Here is a 22,142-nt window from a genome sequence, read left to right on the forward strand (position 1 = left end):
GAAAACAAAAAATATTTGCCTGCTTGATGATGTAATATATATTTATTTGCTTCAGCTAATTCCCCCCCTTTTCTACTCAGTACATATGCTTTTATTTATTTATTTGTTCATTTATTTATTTGTTCATTTATTTATTAAACTTGCTTGCTGATCATCTCATCATGAGGTAATTCTGGACATCTTACACTTAAATGCCTCAAAATCTGGCCCTTACAGGCTTTCTTTTAATTTTTTTAAAAAATATTCTTCTGTAAATGTCTTCTGTTGATTGTACTATATTTCTTTCCTGCAACTTTTAAAGATCCCAAACAGTTTTCTATAATCTTCTTGTGGATTTTTTTTTCTTCCCAGCTTTACCAGATGGTTACATTCTTTGCCTACTCCTTAAATATATCCCCCAGTTTTGGCATTCTCATTCAACATTATTTTATGGAAGTATTTCATATTCCATTCTCTTACTGTATCACCTGATTTCCCATGTTTCTGAAGAGTAAAAAAAATAATACAATTGTTTAGTGGTCAGTCTTAGAACTGATCCTTTTATAAGAGCATGAAAATATGTTGTAAAAATATCATTTAGGAAGAGGAAAAGAAATGTTTTTCAATAAATTACAATACCCATGCAATGAAACAATTTTTTTAAAAAATAAAATATTATCCATGCAAACATGCTCCCAAAACTTAACTTTAAAAAAGCTAAAATTTGTACTGATCCAGAGAAAAGGAACATGGTCCTTTATACTGGGTCCATCCCATTTGTTTTTGTTAAAATATTTTGCAAAATATGTTTTCCCAAATATTGAGCCTTCTCTGAGAATAAAATTTTAATGGTATCTGGGCATAGTATTATTACTTTATATAGCCTTAGTAAAACCACACCTGAAATACGGCATCCAGTTTTGTCACCACATTACCAAAAGATGTTGAGACTTTTGAGAAAGTGTAGAGAAGAGCAACTAGGATGATTAAAGGCTAAAAAACATATGAAGAACAGTTTATCAGGTTCCAAGTAATGCTTGACACAGTTGCAGGAACTGAGTATGGCTAGCCTAAAGAAAAGAAGGACTAGGGGTGAATGATAGCCATATTCCAGTATTTGAGGGGCTGCCACAAAGAATGGGGAGGGGGAGTGTCAATTTATTTTCCAAAGCACCAGAAGACAAGACAAGAAACAATGGATGGAAACTAATCAAGGAGAAAAGCAACCTGGAATTAAGTAGAAATTTCCTAGCAGTGTGAACCAGTGGAACAAGATGCCTTCAGAAGTTGTACGTGCTTCATCACTGGAAGTTTTTAAGAAGAGACTAGACAGCCACTTGTCTCAATTTGTATAGTATCTTCTGCTTGAGCAGAGGGTTGGTCCCTTCCAGCTATGTTCTGATTGTCTATTGTTTATATTTCCATGGGAAAATACAATTTTATCATTGAAGAGTTTATGATAGGCTAGAATTTTTGCTCCCCGCTTTATCCTTAAACCTGGTTACTAAGTTTATTGTCTCTGTTAATTAATTATTGGTTTGGAGATCAAATCCTAAATTTACAATGATGCAGCAAAACAGAAACACTTTTGTTCCGACAAAATTAAACAAAACTGAAGATGCAGCATTAACTTGTCTGTGATAAAATCAAAATGCCAGGAATATCTGGGATGAGTCTCCTCTGCTGGCTGCTACTTGAAAAGCTGATCCTGGGAACTCTCCAGAGTACTGACCTGGTCAGAAAAAATAATCCATTAGAAAGACTCTGTGGGTATATAGACAAACAAGCCCTTCAAATTAACCAGACAGTTTAGATCTCTCTTTAATCAATATCTCCTCGCAGGCACTTGCAAATATTTGATTATCTAACAAATTTACTTTAAAAGTCCCTTGTGGGATATGGGGTTTCATTTTGCTTTGCCTCAGTAAATAAAGGGGCGGAGTGGGGTTGCTTACTGTTTGCAGAACAGTGATGAGTGCCTATTCTGGACAAACACAGCTTGTGGAGAAATTCTTTGTCAAGCTTTTGGGTGCCCTTGTTGCTAGGCAACAGGAAAAGCTACAGTAATATTGCCTGAGTGTTGCAGAATAGAGTGTTAATCCCACTGTCAATTGCTCTGGGTGACAGCCAGAAGTCTGCAGGGAAACAGACTAGGTTTACGTTGATATTAATATTAGGGATGTCTGGGTGCACACCAGAGGTAGTATTCAGCAGGTTCTGACCAGTTCTGGAGAACCGGTAGCAGAAATTTAGAGTAGTTTGGAGAACTGGCAAATACCATTTCTGACTGGAGATTTTTCAGTATCCTTTCCCTGCCACACTCACCAAGCCATGTGCACAGAACCGATAGTAAAAAATTTTTTTGAATCCCAACACTGGTGCACACAGTCCTGAAACTGCTTCTAGGCTTAAATTTGGAGACTAGTATTCAGCAGGAAGCCTTGATTTCCAGGCATTTTAAAACTTATAGTGAATAGTATACCATATATCTCTGTTGAAAACTGGAAATTTTTTTGCAGCCCATTATTCATTCTAGATAAATTTGAGCATCCTGTGACAGAATTTGTAACATTTCCACTTCATATTTCCACCTTGTCCCTCAGCTACCTGCAATCTCTAACTGTTAAAAAATATTTTTCTGGTGCAAGTAATTGTTACTCATCACTGCTAGGCTATGTGCTTCATGTTAGTTATAGACTCTTCCTGGGAAAAAGTCTCATTAATGTTCCTGGGTATTTATTTATTCCTTTTTAATATTTATACAAATGTTTATATTTTATGAATGTAAATTGCCCAGAGTTATCCTTTGGTAAGATGGGAGGCCAATAAATTTTATAAATATATAAATAAATAAATATAAATTAACCAAAAAAATAAATGAATGAATTGAAAATAAATAGGGCAAATTCACACTCGTAGAAACAAATGTATATTTCTAATGATCTCCAAATGATAACTTAATTCAATATAAATGTAGAGACCAAACCATACACAGCTAGCCCAAAATGTTACTTATTTCCAACAATGTCCCTTCTCTACCATTTTTATGTTTTCCATTGTAAGGAAGAGTCCCAGCCCAGAGCTACTTCTCATCCTCTTCTAATCTCTCCATGAAGCATCCCAACATCTGGATGCATTTTATTTTGGTAACCACCAACTTTTTCTCTTTTCCTTCTTTGTAAGCATTGACTATTTTGGTGGTGCTTGCTCAGTACAGTCTCTTGATTCATTAATAGATCATAGCAACATCATAAAAATATAATTCCCAAGTTTCTTTGGGAGGGAAACAAAATAAACAGTGACAGTTAAATGGGTAGAAAACAAAACTATTAGATTACTGCTGGATGTTATCTTTTGACCTTTCAGAGGTGGAAATGCTGCTGGAGAAAAGATAGTTCCCAACGGAGTGATACTTGTAACTAAAAAAGACAATAAGCCACAGTCCACATATTGGACTAATATTTTTGGAAAGGATTTTGGGCATTTTGGGATCATAACTGGCTGAGGAAGTTGCCAAAGAATTGGACTTCCATCAATGATTATCGAATGGCACTGTGTCTACGGTCAAAGAGGGCATCATCACATCCAAGTATAGAAAAAATAACAAACTTGTTAGAAGAAAATGTTGCACCCAAAGCACCACCAGTTCTGTAGGTTCCAAGCAAAATGGTAGAAGCTGAACTAAAATTGAAGGAATGCTGCCAAAAGTTGTATGAGCCCATAGATTACACTGGTGTTTTCTCTAGCTAAAAATTGTGGGATTATCCAAATCTATGGGGATTTAAAAGTGTGTTTAGTCTTTTATTACAGGGACAGGAATTAAGACATTTGTCTAATCTTGTTGGGAGCCAACAATTTAGCAAAATAGACTTCATTGAAGTTCATTTATGGGTAAAAACAGAGGAGAATTCATGGTGTTTCTCACCATAAAAACAAGCACACAGTTATAACATTATATCTAGTTTGCTTCTTGTGTGGCATCTGCACCAATACGTTGGCAGACAGCCATAATTCAGGTGGTTCAAAACTGTCCAGGCACCCAATTCTATTTAAATAACATCATTGTCACTTATATGCATGGCCTCAAAGCATAATGCCCCAAGGTGTATCAGAAATGCAGGCCTTTTTAGAGCTTGTTAATTATTAAAACACATACTTGTCAAATGTGGCCATCATGTTCCACCTGTTGGACTCTTCAATACAATTCAAGAGAATGTAGCAGTAGACATACAATGGGAAAAATCTTTCACAGTAACAAAGAAAATAGTGATAACAGACCTGGTGCTCCCATGCAACACTCCCTAGTTACCAGTGAAGTTGGTTTGTAATGCCTCACATTATGCTATTATCAGGGGTGGAATTCAATTTTTTTAACAACTGGTTCTGTGGGCATGGCTTAGTTGGTGGGTGTGGCTTGCTGGTCATGTGACTGGGTGGGCGTGGCCAACTCAACATCACTCACATCAAGGGGCGCTTCTTCTCGCCAGGCCTCTCATGACAGTGGGGATGCTGCAATGGTCATAAATGTGAAAATGGTCATAAGTCACTTTTTTCAGTGCCATTGTAACTTTGAATGGTCACCAGTTTTAGACCAAAACTCAAAAAGGGTATGTAAACTCACATTCAAATGTCAATCTTTCTAGCTAGCCAAGAAGCCTTGCTGAATGTCCCTCATCTTGGTTTCTTATCATTAAAAGATTCTTTCTGGCAGCTCTGCTTCATTATTCAATTATTTCTTCAAAGTACTAACTCCAACAGGGGAGTATTTCCTCCCAACAGCAGTGTAAAAAGCTTAAAACAACCCTTCCTCTTTAAGAAAGTACCAGCAAGGGAAAAAAATCTCCTTTGGAGACTAGGCATACTGCCAAGAATGCAAGAAGGGTGGAAAAAAACAAAAGGAGATTTCTTCCAACAACGGTTCTCTGAACTGCTTAGAAAGTTAACAACCGGTTCTAGTGAATAGTTGAGAACGTGTAGAATCCCACCCCTGCCTATTATGTCACATATTGCAAAAGATGGAGGTGAGCACTTGATAACTTTTAATTACACAGCTGCAAGGAAAAAAATGTGCTAAATTGATAGGGAAACACTGAGCTTGATTAGTTTCAACTAGAGATTGTACCAAAAGGAGTTTGTTTCCATCCCTTATCATCACTATCTAATGTCTGTCATTATTACATCAAAAATGATTGAAGCTGCTTGAATGCAGCTTTGGACTCTCTCCTTGAAGGACAAAGCACAAAATAGATTTCCAAAGGATGTATAATCCTATTAATCAAGAGACACTGTCTCATTTACTTCTAGAAGATAAAAATAATAATAATCAGAAATACAAATCTAATTTTGAGAAGAAGTGTTCAGGATGAGTAGCTGAAACAAACTGAGCTATTGTGTTGAAATGTGCTTCTCCAGTGGGTAGCAGTACTAACAAGAGTCTACCTGGGGGAATGTAAGTGGACAATTAGAAATATCAAAGAAAAAATTCATATTGTAGATATTTCTCTTGACAGCATTACCATCAGCTGTATCAACAGTCCTGTTAGTGATGATAGATATTACTTACATATTAAAATCTACAAGATCTAGATTTCTAAATATAGTAAGGCCAATTTTGTGGCAGGGCATTAATGAATTGCAGGTGATTGGTTAAGCTTGCCTGTGACCTTGATATGCTTGCTTGAATACCTTCATCTGTCTATATACTGCCTACTGTGTTTCCTGTGTTCAGTAAAGAAAGCATGAAAAACTACTATTTATCAGGTAAAACTATGTCTTCTTCCTCTCTCTCTCCCTCCTCCTCCCTCTCACTCTGCTCTCTTTCTCCCTCCTTCCCCCTCCCTCCCTCCCTCCTCCCTCACAGATATACACACATTTTTACTTTTCAAATGCCACTCTGGAGCAGCCCAGTGACATTCATTTCCTTATCAGAATACTCCATGGTTATAAATAATTTAGCACCATTTACATGGTACTTCTTGCTCTCACATATTCCCCAGTCAGGACATGCAAGGTCATGCTGACTTGCAGATGAAGGCTGCTAAAATCCAGTGCAAGCAGGAGGCATTAAATGGGGGAACAGTCAATTGCTGAAATGGGCCTCCATACAAATGGAATAAATAAAAAAGACTGCTGTATCACCATTCCTAAAATCGCTCCTAGTAAGGAAATAAATAACGGAGCTTCAGATTTTTGACAAATTCAATGTGTGGAGGGAGATATCCATTTGAATATTACTTTCAGTTAAGATAGATCAACCTCATCAAGGTATTTAGGATTGCAATCATAACCATTTAATGAAAACATCACCCTTCCACTGAAGATTACTGCATGGCTTTCCCCTTGACCTCTGCTATTTGAAGCCTTGCAGCCCTGCCTTATTAAGCATTCATATCACCACATTCCTCTGGTGATCGGGCATGATTCTTCAACCATTCCTTGGCACAAGCTCCATATTGCCTGTGATGGAAGGAAGTCTGTTGATCACACCTGGCCAAATAGGATAAAGAAAGATACTAAACAGCATCTGTGCACTGTGCATAAGAGTGCTGCCGCACCATGGCTTTTTGGGTCTCAGGACAAACAGGCATGTGACGGGGTTCAGTGCCTTGCTATTCAGGGATTCATCCTTCCTGTCTTCCTCACAGCTGTTTTTCATCATGGGAATAAATGTCTCCCCTTAAAAGGTCCATTTTAGTTACAGCACTTGCAATGAAGATTGAGGTACAGGTAGTTCTGTTCACTTAATGACTATTTCACTTAATGACTATTTGAAGTTACAATGACACTGAAAAAAAGTGACTTAGGGCCATTTTTCACACTTATGACCATTGTAACATCCCCATGTTCATGTGATTTACATTTGGATGCTTGACAACTGACTCACATTTATGACAATTGCAATGTCCTAGGGTTGTGTGATCACCTTTTGCAACCTTTTGACAAGCAAAGACAATGTGGAAACCAGATTCACTTAGCAACCATGTTATTAATTTAACAACTGCAATGATTCCCTTAAAAATGCGGTGAGAAAAGTCATAAAATGGAGCAAAACTCATTTAACAAATTTCTCATTTAGCAACAGGAAGTTTGGGGCTCAAATGTAGTTGTAAGTTGAGGACTACCTGTACTGTAGGGAACTTTATTCCTCATAGTCTATGGAGATTCTCAATCATCCAGGTCACAAAGTTGGTTTTTTCTGGATTTCTTTAAAGACGTTTTGCTTCTCATCCAAGAAGCTTCCTCAGCTATGACTGGATGGTGGGAAATGGAAGGATTTATACTCCTTGCAGATAGCTGGTCATTTGCATTCTTAATCCTAATATTTTTTTTTACAGAGATAATAACATCTGTGGAGGTTTATCCCCACACTGGAATCACTTCTGCGCTAGTGCCGTTTAGCATTATTAAGGCATCATGTTATCACAATCATGGCAGTTGTGATTCCATATGGCATTAGTTCAGTCTTTGCTAACTTGGCTTGTTTTAAACATAAGGCATTTTACTTCAGGCTTTCTACCATGGCACAAACATGTCCTAGAAACATCTTTTTTCTGCCATGTTTCATATCCATCTTATTCTGGGAGCAAGATAAGCTTAAGTCACCCTTGGCTGTACCAGGATTAAAGAAATATTTCACCTTCTTTTCCAACTTCATCCAAGGGCAGTCTTAAGGTTGGTAAAATCCTTTAGGCTCTTTACCTGTTATCTGGGAGGGAAGTCAAATGACTAGTCAGAAGTTGGCAAGAGAACTAATAGAGGCAAGAAGGAGATTGGCAAGAGGACAGCAAATTTCAAGCTGGTATAGTATTCTGCAGACTTAAGGAGAGTTTTCAACCCAGCAGTGGGAAAGACCTTTAGGGAATGTAGTTGGGATTGCATTAAGCAGAATGCCAAACTAGCATGGTTTCTGGAGTCAGTTTAGGGAAGGCTTGCTATGCCATCCAACAGTGCTGTGACAGAATGAAGAAGATTATCACCCACTGTTTGTCTGTCATGTGATTACCTAGACATATAAATGGTACTTTTAGTGACAGCCTGAAACTGGGAAAGAACTGAGAGAAAACTGGGAGAAACTGAGAACTGCGATAAAAGGTTTTTATACAAAAAGAATCTTCCATGGAGAAAGAACTGGAAAGGGAAGCTGGCAAAACATTAGCAGTACTGAAGTTGGACTCAGGGCTGGAGAAATAGTAAAGTGGCTAGCAAGCAAAGATGGAATTAGGTAGCCTTTGGTTGCTAAAGAGAAGCAAAAGGTAATTCAAGATCACTGGGGAAGAATCAGCATAGAATATACCTTGCAGAAGGGAGAATACTACGGTGTGGCATCCTTCTATGCAGTACAGTTGCCAAGAAGGAGAAGATATAAATACACTCAAAAGAAGATCAAAACTGCACAAGTAATGAGAGGTTGCTGGTTGCTTGAATAATTGTTTAGGGAATTTGGTCAAAATTACATGTTTAGTTGCAGTGTAAGATTGGCACAACATTATATTGTGGTTGTTGTAGTTGTTGTTAGTTACAAAGTTGTGTCCAACCCATTGTGACCAGGGGTAGGATTCTATTGGTTTGGACTGGTTTGGGTGAACCGGTAGTTCCAGTTTACAACCATACATTGTAACTAGCAAAGCCATAGCCTTGACTGTACACGCTTTTGTTGGCAGGGTGATGTCTCTGCTTTTTAGTATTATTGTAGGTTGAGAGATAGTTAACATTGAAATGAATTAATCCCATAATACAATTCACTACATTCATTTCTCCTTTGAAGGCAGGTCTTTCAAAGAGGAAGGTGGAACAGAAGCAGTTTGTATGTATCAGTAGCATGTAGCTTGCATAATTTCTTGGTTAAAAAGTCAATTTTGTAGAGAACTTAACTTTTTTAAAAAAATTCTTGACATATTGTAAATAAAGGAGCTCCAACCCCAGAAATTTGGTTCCTAAGCAGGTCCTTGTTTGCTACATCTTGTCTTATCAATCCTGAAAATGAATCATTGAAGGTCTACAAAAGAAAAAAGGGAAGTTCAAGATTGATAGTGAGAGTGGAAGAATTATTGGATGGCCCAGGCTGATCAGAAATGGGACTATAGGTGTGTGTAATGTCAGCTTTTATTAAGACTGCAAAAAAAAAAAAAAGTTGATTTTGGCTGACAACTTTATCTGAAACAAATCCATTAGAAAATTCCTCATGACATTTTATTAAAATCTTCCTTGCAGAGGCTTTAATTTTTATTCGATGTGTAATAAGTGTAAAATAGCCTTAATATAAAATAGCCTTAATATGGTGCAGCATTGGTGACAATTCCCCCCACTCCCCTTTAATTAGTTTATTCTTGTTTCATGGTTGGGGATACAGTCTTGTTTCATTGTTTGCCATCTACTGAAATAGACAATTCATTTCCAAGCAAACTCCATCAGATTACATATTTAAATTGATTTGATTATCAAATCAACTTTGGTACCTTTGAATAGGTTTGGAGACATTCAAAGGCCATTCAAAATTCAGGAGACATTTCGCTTTTGCAGTTTTCCAAATGGGATTGCAATTTTCCCTTCATATAAAGACCAAGTGGAGGGACATTGCTGTGTGGAATGGGCTGTCTGGTATTGTCACGATCAGTCAGTTGATGAATGTTATCAGCTCTGCAAAATCTGCCCATTGGAGTACTTTGGGGAGTTGCTGCTTAAGTATTTTTCTCAGCTACTTTGTCAGTTACAATTTATTTAGGCAGATTTAGGCAGAATGAAGAGAGACAAAAAGAGATTTAGATATGTTTTAATTGTATGAATAGGACAAAGGGATTGTATTTGCTATTGCACTATTACATGCTATTTGTGTAAGCCAGGCTATTTCTTTGTAACACAATCCCAAAAGTCCTTTTTCAAAAGGAAACTGGACTTCATTTTTCCTTGAAGTCATTTCGCTTCTCATCCAATAAGCTTCTTCAGTTCTGATTCGAGAAACTCAAGAAGCTTCTTGGATGAGAAGTGAAATGTCTTCAAGGAAAAACAAAAGTCCAGTTGCTTTTTGAAAAACCATCTTTGGGTCAGTCATGACTTGGATGATTGAGAATCTCTGTAGACATTTGTAGACACAATCTGCGACCTTTAAAGGAGTGATAATATAGGTAGTTCTCAACTTACGACCAGAATTGAGCCCAAAATTTCTGTTGCTAAATGAAACATTTTTAAAGTGAATTTTGCCCCATTTTATGACCTTTCTTGCCACAGTTGTTAATCACTTGATCCTGAGACAGTGCAATTGTCATAAAAATGAACCATTTGCCATGCACCTGAATTTTGATCACAAGATCATGGAGATGCTGCAACGGTTGTAACTTTGAATGGTCACTAAATAAACCGTTGTAAATCAAAGACTACCTGTACAACACTTTTCAAGTTTTTTTTACATGCTATGGAATCAAAATAACATCATTCATAGGAGAGGCTAACTTTGCCAACAAGCAACACATCATGCAAACAAGCTTGCTGTTAAGAAAAGCAGATAGTCAGAGAGTGGAATATCTCTTTGAACTTTAGTAGGGACTTACTTTCTAAACAAATTTTTAAAATAAAGTTTTATTGAGTTTTAACAAAACAAATAAAAGATCCTATTTAGTACAGCATGGTTCCGGGTTATCACATTTCCATACAGACACAATTTCATATGCATATTCATCTTATGTATTCAACTTCATATCTTATTACTCTTTTTCCAACTTCTCACTATTTCTCCCTTTACTTCTCTTAATTTTCTTTTATGGTTATCTCATTTTCTTCTTATTCAATTGTATTTCTTTTACCTACATTTCTATATCTTTTTATTCATTGTACTTATACTTTCGTCTATCTTGTTTACAATTTCATATGTTCTCTTCCAACATTCTTAAAAAGCAAAAGTCCCGCTATGATTGCCAATCGAAGTGCAACACCTTTAAATCTTATTGTTATTATCATATGAAATCTCATTAAACATTGAATTTGTGCATTCTAAAATTATGACATTCAAATTTCTAATATCTATTTTATATCATGTATCATTCAGACTCTGCTTGGTACTTCCCCTTGAAAATGTAAAAAGAAAAATTCTAAAAACATAGCAAAAACAATATATATATATATATATATATATATATATATATATATATATATATATGTATGTATGTATGTATGTATGTATGTATGTATGTATGTATGTATGTATGTATGGTGTTCGGCTTGGTTGGGTATTTTCCCACGTCATTGTAGTTCTTTTAAAGTTGTAGCAACGTTTCAGCAGAATCTCATCTGCCATCATCAGGCTTCTGTATTGCTTCTGTATCTGCCTGATGATGGCAGATGGATTCTGCTGAAACGTTGCTACAACTTTAAAAGAACTACAATGACGTGAAAAATACCGAACCAAGCCAACACCATACATATATAAAATAAGAAAATATATATATATATATATATATATATATATATATATATATATATATATATATATATATATATATATATATATTCTTCTTCTTCTTTTCTTCAGCGTTTGTCTCGCGCTCTGGCGAGTCCGCTAATGTCCTTGAGTACTGCTTCCACGCCTCTCTGTCTGCCACGTATGTCGGGTCTGCCTTGCGATCTCTAGATCGGCCTTGATCGTGTCCATCCAGCGTTGCTTAGGTCTACCACGCGGTCTCGCTCCTCCGACAATCACCTTCATCGCAGATTTGATGATGGATTCTTCCTTGGCGCGACTCACATGGCGAACCATCGTAGCGGGACTGCCTCATGACCGTGGGGATGGGCACGCGTTGAACCGTCTGCGCACTTCTTCATTCCTGACGCGATCGAGTAGGGTGAGGCCTACTGACCATCGGAGCATTTGCATCTCCATTGTCTGGAATCTGCTTTCGACTTCTTTGGTCGTCGGCCAGCACTCTGCGCCGTATATGCCACGGGCGCACCACAGAGTTATAGATTTTCGCCTTCAGGCGCACGCATCTTCTTGTCGCAGAGGACGCCCGTGACGGACTTCCATTTGCCCCACGCTGCGTTGATCCTGGCTGCCACCTCAGTTTGTAGTAGGCCTTCTTCCCAAGAGTAGTTCCCAGGTACTTGAAGGTGGAGGCGCGCGGTAGCTCCTGCCCGTTCACGTGGATGGAGTCTGTCGTTTCGTTGTCAGTGGTCAGGTATTCGGACTTCTTTAGGTTCAACCGGAGCCCAAACTGCTCGAGGCGGTCGTGCCACTGTTGGACTAGGTGCTCGAGTTCAGCCTTGCGCAGGTTGGCCAGGAACACATCATCGGCGTAGAGCAGCGTCCATGGGGCGGGCGTGTGCAGGTCGTGTGTAATTGTGTCCATCACCAGAATGAACAGCAGTGGTGAGAGAGCAGAGCCCTGGTGTACGCCGACGGTGATATTGAACTCCTCTGATATCCCAGCTGCCGCTTTTACACGGCTTTTGTGACATCTGTATAGGAGTTGGACCCATTGTCGCAGTAGCTCGGGCACGCCGTGATTCGCAGTGCGTACCAGATGAGATCGTGCGGGACTCGGTCGAAGGCCTTTTCCAAGTCAAGAAGGCGGTGTGGAGCGGATTTTCTTCTCTCTGTGAGCCTCCATCAGCATCCGCACACGAAGATGGCATCGGTGGTGCCGCAGTTCTTGATGAACCGGCCTGGTTGCGCTGATGTCGACGATGTCCCGAATCGCTTATCGAGGACACGTTCGAAGATCTTCATAGTGTGTGACAGTAACCTGACCGGTCTGTAGTTGGAGCAGTCCGCTGGGCTGCCCTTTCCCTTCCAGATCGGAACAGTGGTGCTGCGGTACCAGTCGTGTGGCACTATTCCCGTGGAGCGATGTTGTTGAACAGCTCGCACATATATATATATATATAAATATAAATATAAATATAAACATTAGTAAATGAAATAGTTATTCAAAATCATTCTAGTACTGGTATGAACCTTGTAAATCTTTCATGTTTCTTTTCAATATCTATCAATCTTTGAGAACAATTGAAATGTTTCCCTCCCTTCTTCATTATTACTTAACTGTTAATAAGCATACCATTAGACAGTCATACAGTTTTATCTTATAAATTATTTACTATTAATAAGCAAAATAATTATTCAAATTCATTCTAATAACTGGTATACATTTCCTTATAAATCTTTCACATTTCTTTTCAATATTTTATGAATCTTTAGAAACAATTGCAATGTTTCCCGCTCTTCTTTATTATTGCATTAATTATAAAAAACATACCATTACATAACAATACAGTTTTATCTCATAGATTATTTACTTATTTCATTTCTAACTCATTACAGTATTCTACTGTCACAAAACTATCTTTTGTACCTTTGCAGAATCCTCACTTTTAATTTAATGTAACCATTGTCTCTGTGTTTTCAAGCTGAGCAAATACCTTTAATCCTAGTACGTTCCCCCTTTTTCTTTATTTCCTGTTTTTGTCCCTCATAAGTTCTTTCTCTTTCTATCTTTCCCCCTTTTTCTCATCCCTTTTTTTATACCATTCTCTCTCTAATTTTCCCTTCTGTAGTTTTCTTTTCTGCTTCTCCTTGCTGTTATACTTTTTTTTCAGACTATTTTTCTTTTTGGCTGTTCCCTTTGATCTCAAACTTTTAACTCCTTTCCCCCTTTTTCCCCCTATTACCACACTTTGCATTATTTGATCATTGAAAATGGCTTCTTCTTTGTCCTGCCCTTCTTCTTGCTCTTGAAGCTTTTCCTTTTGCTTTTCATAGTTTAGGATCTCCATTCAAAAAATTCAAATACGAAGCCAAAGGATCTTCCTCCTCTTTCTGCATCTTCTTTCTGTTTTTTAAGACTCATCTTCAATTCCTCCAGGAGTGATGGCATTTTAAACACTTTTGAACAACCACCCAATTGACTTTAAGTAAAAACAGAAAAAGAAAGAAAAAAAACCAATGCCAAAAACTTTTTTTTTAAATCACCAAATGATCCCAGACTGTTCCTTCTTGTTTCTTTCCTTTCCTTTCCCTTTCCATGGGTTACTGTATCTTTTAATAAGATTTCAGTTACAACATAACCTCGGGAGTCTTTTCAAAGTTTCACTGTTAATCATCTTTATTTTTCCAGGTGGCACTCCATTTTTCCATTATTCCAAGTCTCACCATTTTGCCTCCACTCTTCTCCTTTTTAGGGTTTTAAAATAACCAAGAAAAAAATCTTTATTCTCCTTTTGACACTTAGATTTCACCTTAAGGTTGCCTATTAGTGTCAAAATAGATCAATATACATTTATTTCCATACCATTTGTAATTGTCAATATAAAGGTAAAAAAAGGGTTTTTAACCTCCTTTTCTCTCTCCTTCGCCACTTAAAGATCTTCTTTCAGAAGTATCCCTCTAGGTACTTTTAGATTCAGGGTACCTTGCTTAGATGTTCTCTGTTGTTTAGCCCAGTCTGTCCTGCTTTTCTCTTTGTCTTCCTCCTGCACAATCTTATCCAGTCGGGTTCTTCTTTGAGGTGGCCATTTCTGACCACCACTGCAACCGCCTTTGAGGAAGAGAGTTTAGACCAGCCAAGGAGGAGAGATGCAGTTCCCCTCCACTCAGCTAGCAATCTTCCCCCTCTTCACCACCTCTACGGGGTGGCTTCAGCCCTGAATCCAAAGGATTGGGGTGCTCCAGCGGCGAGCACAGATCAAAACCGCACACAATCATGGATATCGGTCTGTCGCTGAAGAGACCCAAACCGGAAGTCACTTTCTAAACAATTCTTGAATTCTTATTTTTAGGATGGGGTAAGAGATTTATCCACTCAGCCCAGTTTCTCTGGAAGTTCTTTGCTAAACATTTCCTCATCTTTGTTTTTGTCTTAAAAGAGAAGCAGATGGGATATTTTAAAATGTTATTATGGGGACTCCCTTGAAGTGATATTGCCAAAACTTTGTAGGTTTAATGTTACCTAAGGGGTCAGACACTCTTGATATTTTCACTCAATTCTGGGGGGAAAAACAGCTGGAGTTAAGCAGATAAGGTTAAATTTATCATTGAAGCAAATTTCAAATATTCAGTTTGATTATAATCTTACTGCTTTTAAATTGTGAATCACAAATTTGAAATCAAAATTGTATTGCAAATTTGATTCAAATTTGAATCAAATCATATCACCTTTGAATCATGATTTGGCTGAACCATGTATCTGTAAAAAGAAATACATTAACACAATATACCCCCTCCTTTGAAATAGATTTCTAAAATAAAAGGCAAATCTATAAAGTGTCAATTTTATGAAACTTTTAAATAAAGGGCAGCAAACTGGTCTACCTCTTCCTCCTGTTCCTCAGAGTTATTTCTTCTACTGGTTACATTTTGCAGTGCATGCAATACCATTTGTCTGAAGTGGTGTAGGGTTTCCTGCCTAAGCAGGGGGTTGGACTAGAAGACCTCCAAGATCCCTTCCAACTCTTCTCTTCTCTTCTCTTCTCTTCTCTTCTCTTCTCTTCTCTTCTCTTCTCTTCTCTTCTCTTCTCTTCATCTTATTCTTGTTCTATTCTATTCTATTCTATTCTATTCTATTCTATTCTATTCTATTCTATTCTATTCTATTCTATTCTATTCTATTCTATTCTATTCTATTCTATTCTACTCTACTCTACTCCATTAAAAGGAGCAAGGCTTTGAACATCCAGTTGCACCTGCCAGTTGAAAGCAGAGACCACCACTGCAGAAACCCTTGTCTAGAACAAAGTAAATAACAATCTTCTTCCATTAGACAACACTCTGGATCAGCTGTCTCAATCTAGCTAAGGTGCAAGAAGAAGCCACAAGAAGAGGGTGCACTACATAAGCATAGTGCTCAATAAGCAAAAAGTATTAATGGTATAAAGTAGCTGTTTTAATATTTGCTGCACACTTGATAGAAAAAAGAGGCAAACCTTCTTGAGTTGCCCCAAATACCCCACACCCCACACCATTTGAAAAAAAAATCCAATACTACACGCTTCCATCTTTGGAAGAGAGATGAATTCCCATCAGGGCCAAGGGAAACTGCTGAGGCTCATCCATGTGGAGTGACTTTTACACATTGAGAGTAGGATTGTCCAGACTGATCATGCAATGTGTATATGATCCCAATCCAAGAAAATTTAGCAGCTGCATCTATTGTCAAGCAATAAAATTAAAAGATCCTCTCAGTGATTTGCATCTCTGGCTTCAGTTGAAAACATAGCATAAAGTTGTTTGCAAATGCCTTGTGGTGACCTGAAAGGGAGAAAGAAAGGTAAAGAACTAGGAAAACAGAAAAGAGAAAGGAAATATTACATAGCACTAGACCATTATTGGTCTACATGAACACTGAATTTGAGGGTGGCAGATGTTGTTGGAAAGAATACTTTGGCAGGACAATCTTCAGGAGCAAATCTTGTTCCCATGGTGAACTGCACTTCGGAGCGGTGAATGAAGTAGCACCTATCAGAACTTTTTAACCTCACTTCATCTCTTTGTCCTCTAAAGTGACCTACTTTTAAGGAAAATGAATAGAAGTAATTTTCACTGTAACTTTGCTATCTCCATGGAAACCCTTTTGAAGAAAAATGTTTATGAGATTGTGGAGGGAAAAAGCTATACATAGATAGAGCTATGCTATACCTAATCACACAAATCATCTTTTCCCAGCAAGATCTTATATTTCTTCCCCAGTGAGAGCGATGGCCCAAAGCTTCCTTTGGGGGAAAGTATCTGTCATATTTGCTTAATGTCAGGAAACAAGAGGGGAAAGCAGAAATGCAAACATTTGTTTTGTGTAAGTAACAAAGCACAAGATTTTACCTCGGTTTCCACTTATTGACACTTTCACTCACTATTCCATTCCCAACTCATATTAACTCCTCTGTCCAGCTTCATATCTGGCTCAATTATTTTGCCATGGATGAGAGAATCAAAATGATTCTGTAGGTCATAATAATCGGTGTTTAGTTTAATAACATGTTTGGGAATTCCTGTCCTCTGCTATCTGAAGTATAACTAAAAGCATAGTTTGAATCTGTACTAAAAGGACAAAAAGCACTGAGCATTTATTTACTAAAACTAGGGCAATAGATAGCTGTGAATAACATGCTGAAGGGTTGCTACTCACCTTAGCAACAGTATCGGATCATATTATAGTACAACCAACAAAAATAATGTTCTTGGTTAGGGGTCATCACAGGATAGAAGTGCAGCCATTTAAGTTTCAAAGAGCAACCAGCTTAAATAACAAGAAGGACATCAACATCTATGGTAAACTATTCAATGAAAGTGACAAACCATGTTTAATTTTTATTTTTTAGTAAATATCCTACGGATCTGACCACCATTTATCTAGTTTTGCTTGAACTCAAGATTCACAAGTCCAGGCAAAATAGATGCCTGTAAAAATTCCTTAAAGCAGAAACATTGCAAAATCTCTGAGTAAACCCTGCCAGCTATCAAAAGAGGCCAGAAGATGCCTTGGTTTCACCAAAAACCAAGGGTCAACTGGTAGTCCTAGCCAGGGGTAGGATTCAAATTTTTTAACAACTGGTTCTGTGGGTGTGGCTGTTGTTGGGCGTGGCTTGGTGGACATGTGACTGGCTGGACGTGGCCAACTCAATATCACTTACATCGAGGCACGCATCTCCTTGCCTGGCCTCTCATGACTGTGGGGATGCCGCAACAGTAGTAAGTGTGAAAAACGGTCATAAGTCACTTTGTTCAGTGCCATTGTAACTTTGAATGGTCCCTCCAAACAAGCAAAGTACCAGCAAAGGAGGAAAAAAAAACTCCAGAGAAGTTCCTGAGACAGGAAATCTAGTCCTGCCAAGAATGTAATAAGGGTTAACAGAGAGGCAGTTTCTGTAAGCAACACCAGAATGTTTCCTTCCTGCCTTCCTTACAGGATTAGGCCAGTAATTTCTTCTAACAACCGGTTCTCTGAACTGCTTAGAATGTTAACAACTGGTTCTAGCGAATAGGTGCGAACTGGTAGAATCCCACCCCTGGTCCTAGCAGTTGGTGAAGGCTTTTGTGTTACTTTGCAATTAGTCAGAAACTATTGAAATTGTCATTGGAAATCCCATGGCAAAGCAAAGCAAAGCAAAGCAAAGCAAAGCAAAGCAAAGCAAAGCAAAGCAAAGCAAAGCAAAGCAAAGCAAAGCAAAGCAAAGCAAAGCAAAGCAAAGCAAAGCAAAGCAAAGCAAAGCAAAGCAAAGCAAAGCAAAATCTATTAGCTTTGCTTTTAGAAGGTGTCCACCATGTTGCAGGTATTATTTATTTATTTATTTAGCATATGATATGCAGTGGCATGGAAATCTAAAAATGCTAGACACAATGCAGCCCTGACAGCCTAAATTGCTGGTTCATTCTGCTCAGCACTTGCGTGCCTATCCAGGAGGCAAACCTGCTTACACCAGCTAACCAGTGGCACTCAGATTGCTGGCTCTTCTGGGCTACTCCATCAGTCTTGCTTTGCCTTGTGTCCAGCCAGGTCCAGTGCCAGTTTCCTCTCTCTGCACACTAGGGTTTTCCCACCAAAGTGGTACTCATTTATCTAGCTGCAATATTGCATGCTTTCGAAGGGCTGGGTGGGCAGGAGCCGAGGAGCAAGCCGTGGGAGCTCACTACATTTCACAGAGCCAGGCTCGAACTGCTGAAGGGAAGACCATTTCTGTCTGGCAGTTCCAGCATCATTAAGCTTCTGTGCCACCATGTTCCCTTCAGTGGTGGGATTCATTTCTTTTACTACTGGTTCTGTGGGCATGGCTTGGTGGGCATGGTGTGGCTTGTCGGGCATGGCTTGTTGGGTGTGGCAGGGGAAGGATACTGTAAAATCTCCATTCCCTCCCCTCCCCACTAACCTGCTTTCCAGCTCTGTTCTCCTGTGCAGGGCAACAAAAGAAGACCCAGCCAGTCAGCTGGGATTTGGGAGGCAGAGAATAGATGGGGGCGGGGCCAGTAAGAAGTGGTATTTGCTGGTTCTCTGAACTACTCAAAATTTCCGCTACCAGTTGTCCAGAACTGGTTGGAACCTGCTGAATACCACATCTGGTTCCCTTATGTTGTAAACAATACTAGCTCAACAGAAACCTACTTCAGCCATTAAGCTTGCACACTTACACATTGAAAGTGTCTTGTAATATGGACAGATCTCTGTTGTGGACCTCTTTATGTTGAGCTTAAAGATCGGCCATATGCTCACAGATCTGCTGCAGACCTTTATGCTTGATAAAGGAACCATCTAGAGAGGTATTCGGCATGGAAAGGTTAGGCACTGGGCTTCCATGTGCCTCCTGATTCCAGAAAATTGTTTAACCTGCCTTTATGCAAGCAAAATGGCTGTACAGGTTGCTTGAGGTGATATAAAGTGAGGAAGATCTAGTTTTGCATGAGGATGCAATGAAGATGCAGCTGTATCCTCCCCAAAATAGAATTCTTGGGCATTTATTTGGTTTATAGTAGTATTTCCTAAACTTTTTTCCCCCCATCTCACCTTCCTTTAGTGTTATCTTAATGTCCATGCCTCTCCTAAATCTAAACATCAAAATGAACACAAATGAACACTGAACACAACAAAACTTTTTTAAAAAATAAAGAAATAAAAACAGCAACATTTGTGCCTCCTCCTCCACCACCATGATACTCACTTGAAAATTACTATTTTGGAAAAGGTGAATTTATTGTAACATTATACAACTCCACCCTCCTGTGGACTCTACCTGCATGTCCCCAAGGAAGGCAGATCTCATAACTTGGGAAACACTGAACTATAAAATAGAGACATTACTGTGGAGCTATGATGTGGATTGGAAGCAGGGTGTTAAAACCATGCTGCTTACGTAGAGAAGCATGGAAGAAAATCCTGGGGGAGACGATCTCATCTTCATCAGAACATTTTGTGATTATAAGGTGGGAGGTCATGGTTCAAGTGGAGTTTCAAAGTGGGGAAGATTTCCATAATCCTATAAAACTTAATATAGGAAGCTAATAGTGTGCATTTTCTCTTTTTCCCTAGCACATTAAATTCAATGTAGAGAATGAAGCATTTGCTTTGAATTGGCCTAATTTGGCAAATAATAGCTTTTGGAGTGGCCAGTTACCTGACCAGTGTAATCGCAAATAAAAATGCAGAGGCACCTTCTGAACACAAAGTATGCCTGGAATAAAGACATTCCTACTAATCATGCAATTTGCCACACTGTCTTCTACAGAAGCCTTATTATATGTTTCATATGAGTAGAGCTCTTGTTCTTCTGCAAATTGGAGCTATTTCATCATTGTGATTCTGTCAGCATTTCTGGTGAAATTACTCAAGCCCCAAATCTTCAGAAACATAAAGCTTAATTACCAATGAGTTGCAGTCATATCTATGGGCCCATATCATATGGGGTCACTGGATCAGAGGTGGTATTCAGCAGGTTCTGACCAGTTCTGAAGAACCGGTAGCAGAAATTTTGAGTAGTCTGGAGAACCGGCAAATACCACCTCTGACTGGAGGCTTTACAATTTCCATGCCATGCCCACCAAGCCACGCCCTCAGAACTGATAGTAAAAAAATTTGAATCTCACCACTGCACTGGATCTCTTATTTCCTTCCTGTTGTGGCCTATCAGCCACTGGCCCCTCCAGTAGTTGAATCAGAGGAGGAGGAGGTGTGGGAGTCAGGATCAGCATCAGGGCAACCTGCGAGCTCCAAGGGGGAAGAGGGAATGGAGCTGGCAGAGACAGAGGCATATCCTGGCCCATCTGTCAGCCCTCAGATGGAGAGTCAACAGCCCCCAGGTCTGGAGGTGATTGATGAAGAAGAGGAGGTTCAGCTGGATCCAGTGCCTGATGTGTGGCTGTGCAGAAGGCAGAGGAGAGGAGAGCAGTGGAAATCTATGGGCCGATCCTGGGGAAGGAAGAGCTATTGTGAGGCCCCACCCTAGCTCTGGGGATAAAAGGAAGGGGGCGGACCTGAATAGGTGTGGTATTCATCTTCTGGCTGGATGGACTTGTTAGCCTGCGAGAGAAGCTTTTTGCCGGGGCTGCTGGCATTCTTAATAAAGGAATCTTTGTCATGTTTGGGGAGCTGGGTCAGAACACTTCCTCAAACGTTATCATCTATTGTATTTGTTAACTTTTAAGGAAAGTTCAATGCAAAATTTAAAAACAACTTGTCACATCTATATGTTCCAAAGAGTAAATGAAGTTATTTTATATATATATATATATATATATATATATATATATATATATATATATATATATATAGCGTTATGAGCTAACTAATATAAGATATATATATATATATATATATATATATATATATATATATATATATATATATATATATATATATATAGCGTTATAGAGCTAACTAATATATATATATATATATATATATATAATATATATATATATATATATATATATATATATAGCGTTATAGAGCTAACTATTCTCCTTTCATCTTGGTAACTAACAATGTTTTGTGTTTCTCCAGGCTGTCAATTCTGCACTGAGGTCCAAGACCAGGGGAAAATAATATTAGTGCCTGATCTTTAATAATAATTCAGTCTCATCATTGCCTCATCTTTGCTGTTTAATGCCCAAGAAAGAGCTGCACATATTTGCTGAAATGATCAATGAGACTCTGTTGATAGGAGAAACTTCAGAGGGGGTCCAGTCCAAATAGCAACAGGGAGCACAGCTGGAACAAAAAGAAAGAAAAAAATCAATTGGTGCATGGGGCTTTTATTGGCAGTGAGCCGGATGCCTGGTGATATTGCAAGTTCCCAAGCTTCTCTGAGGGAGATTAGCTTCTAAAACAACACAACATCTTTATTACCAATTCAGAAAAATTGCAAACAAAAAGAAGGTGTTGCATAACAAAGCCTACATATGGGGACGTAAAACAGAAAGAGTCATGATTCAATACATAGAAATTCATTGCATAATAAATAGGCTAAGAATTGGATGAGAGGAGTTGGTCCCCATAGTTTCTATACAACTGCATGGAGGCCGGCTAGGAGAAACAAAGATTAGAAATCAGTGATGATAAGGATGATGTCAGTGATAGCATTTTTTTTCCAGTGCTTCACTGAACAGCCCCATAAGGCAGGCTGCTATTATTGTGTGAGTACACCGGTTTGGATCTACAGCTAGGTCATGTGGGTTTGACTGTAGCTATTGAGTGAGT

This window comes from Notechis scutatus, chromosome 2 (genome assembly GCF_049901735.1).
Source record: "Notechis scutatus isolate UNSWTSFEM ecotype Mainland chromosome 2, rNotScu1.2, whole genome shotgun sequence".
NCBI classification, from domain to species: Eukaryota; Metazoa; Chordata; class Lepidosauria; order Squamata; family Elapidae; genus Notechis; species Notechis scutatus.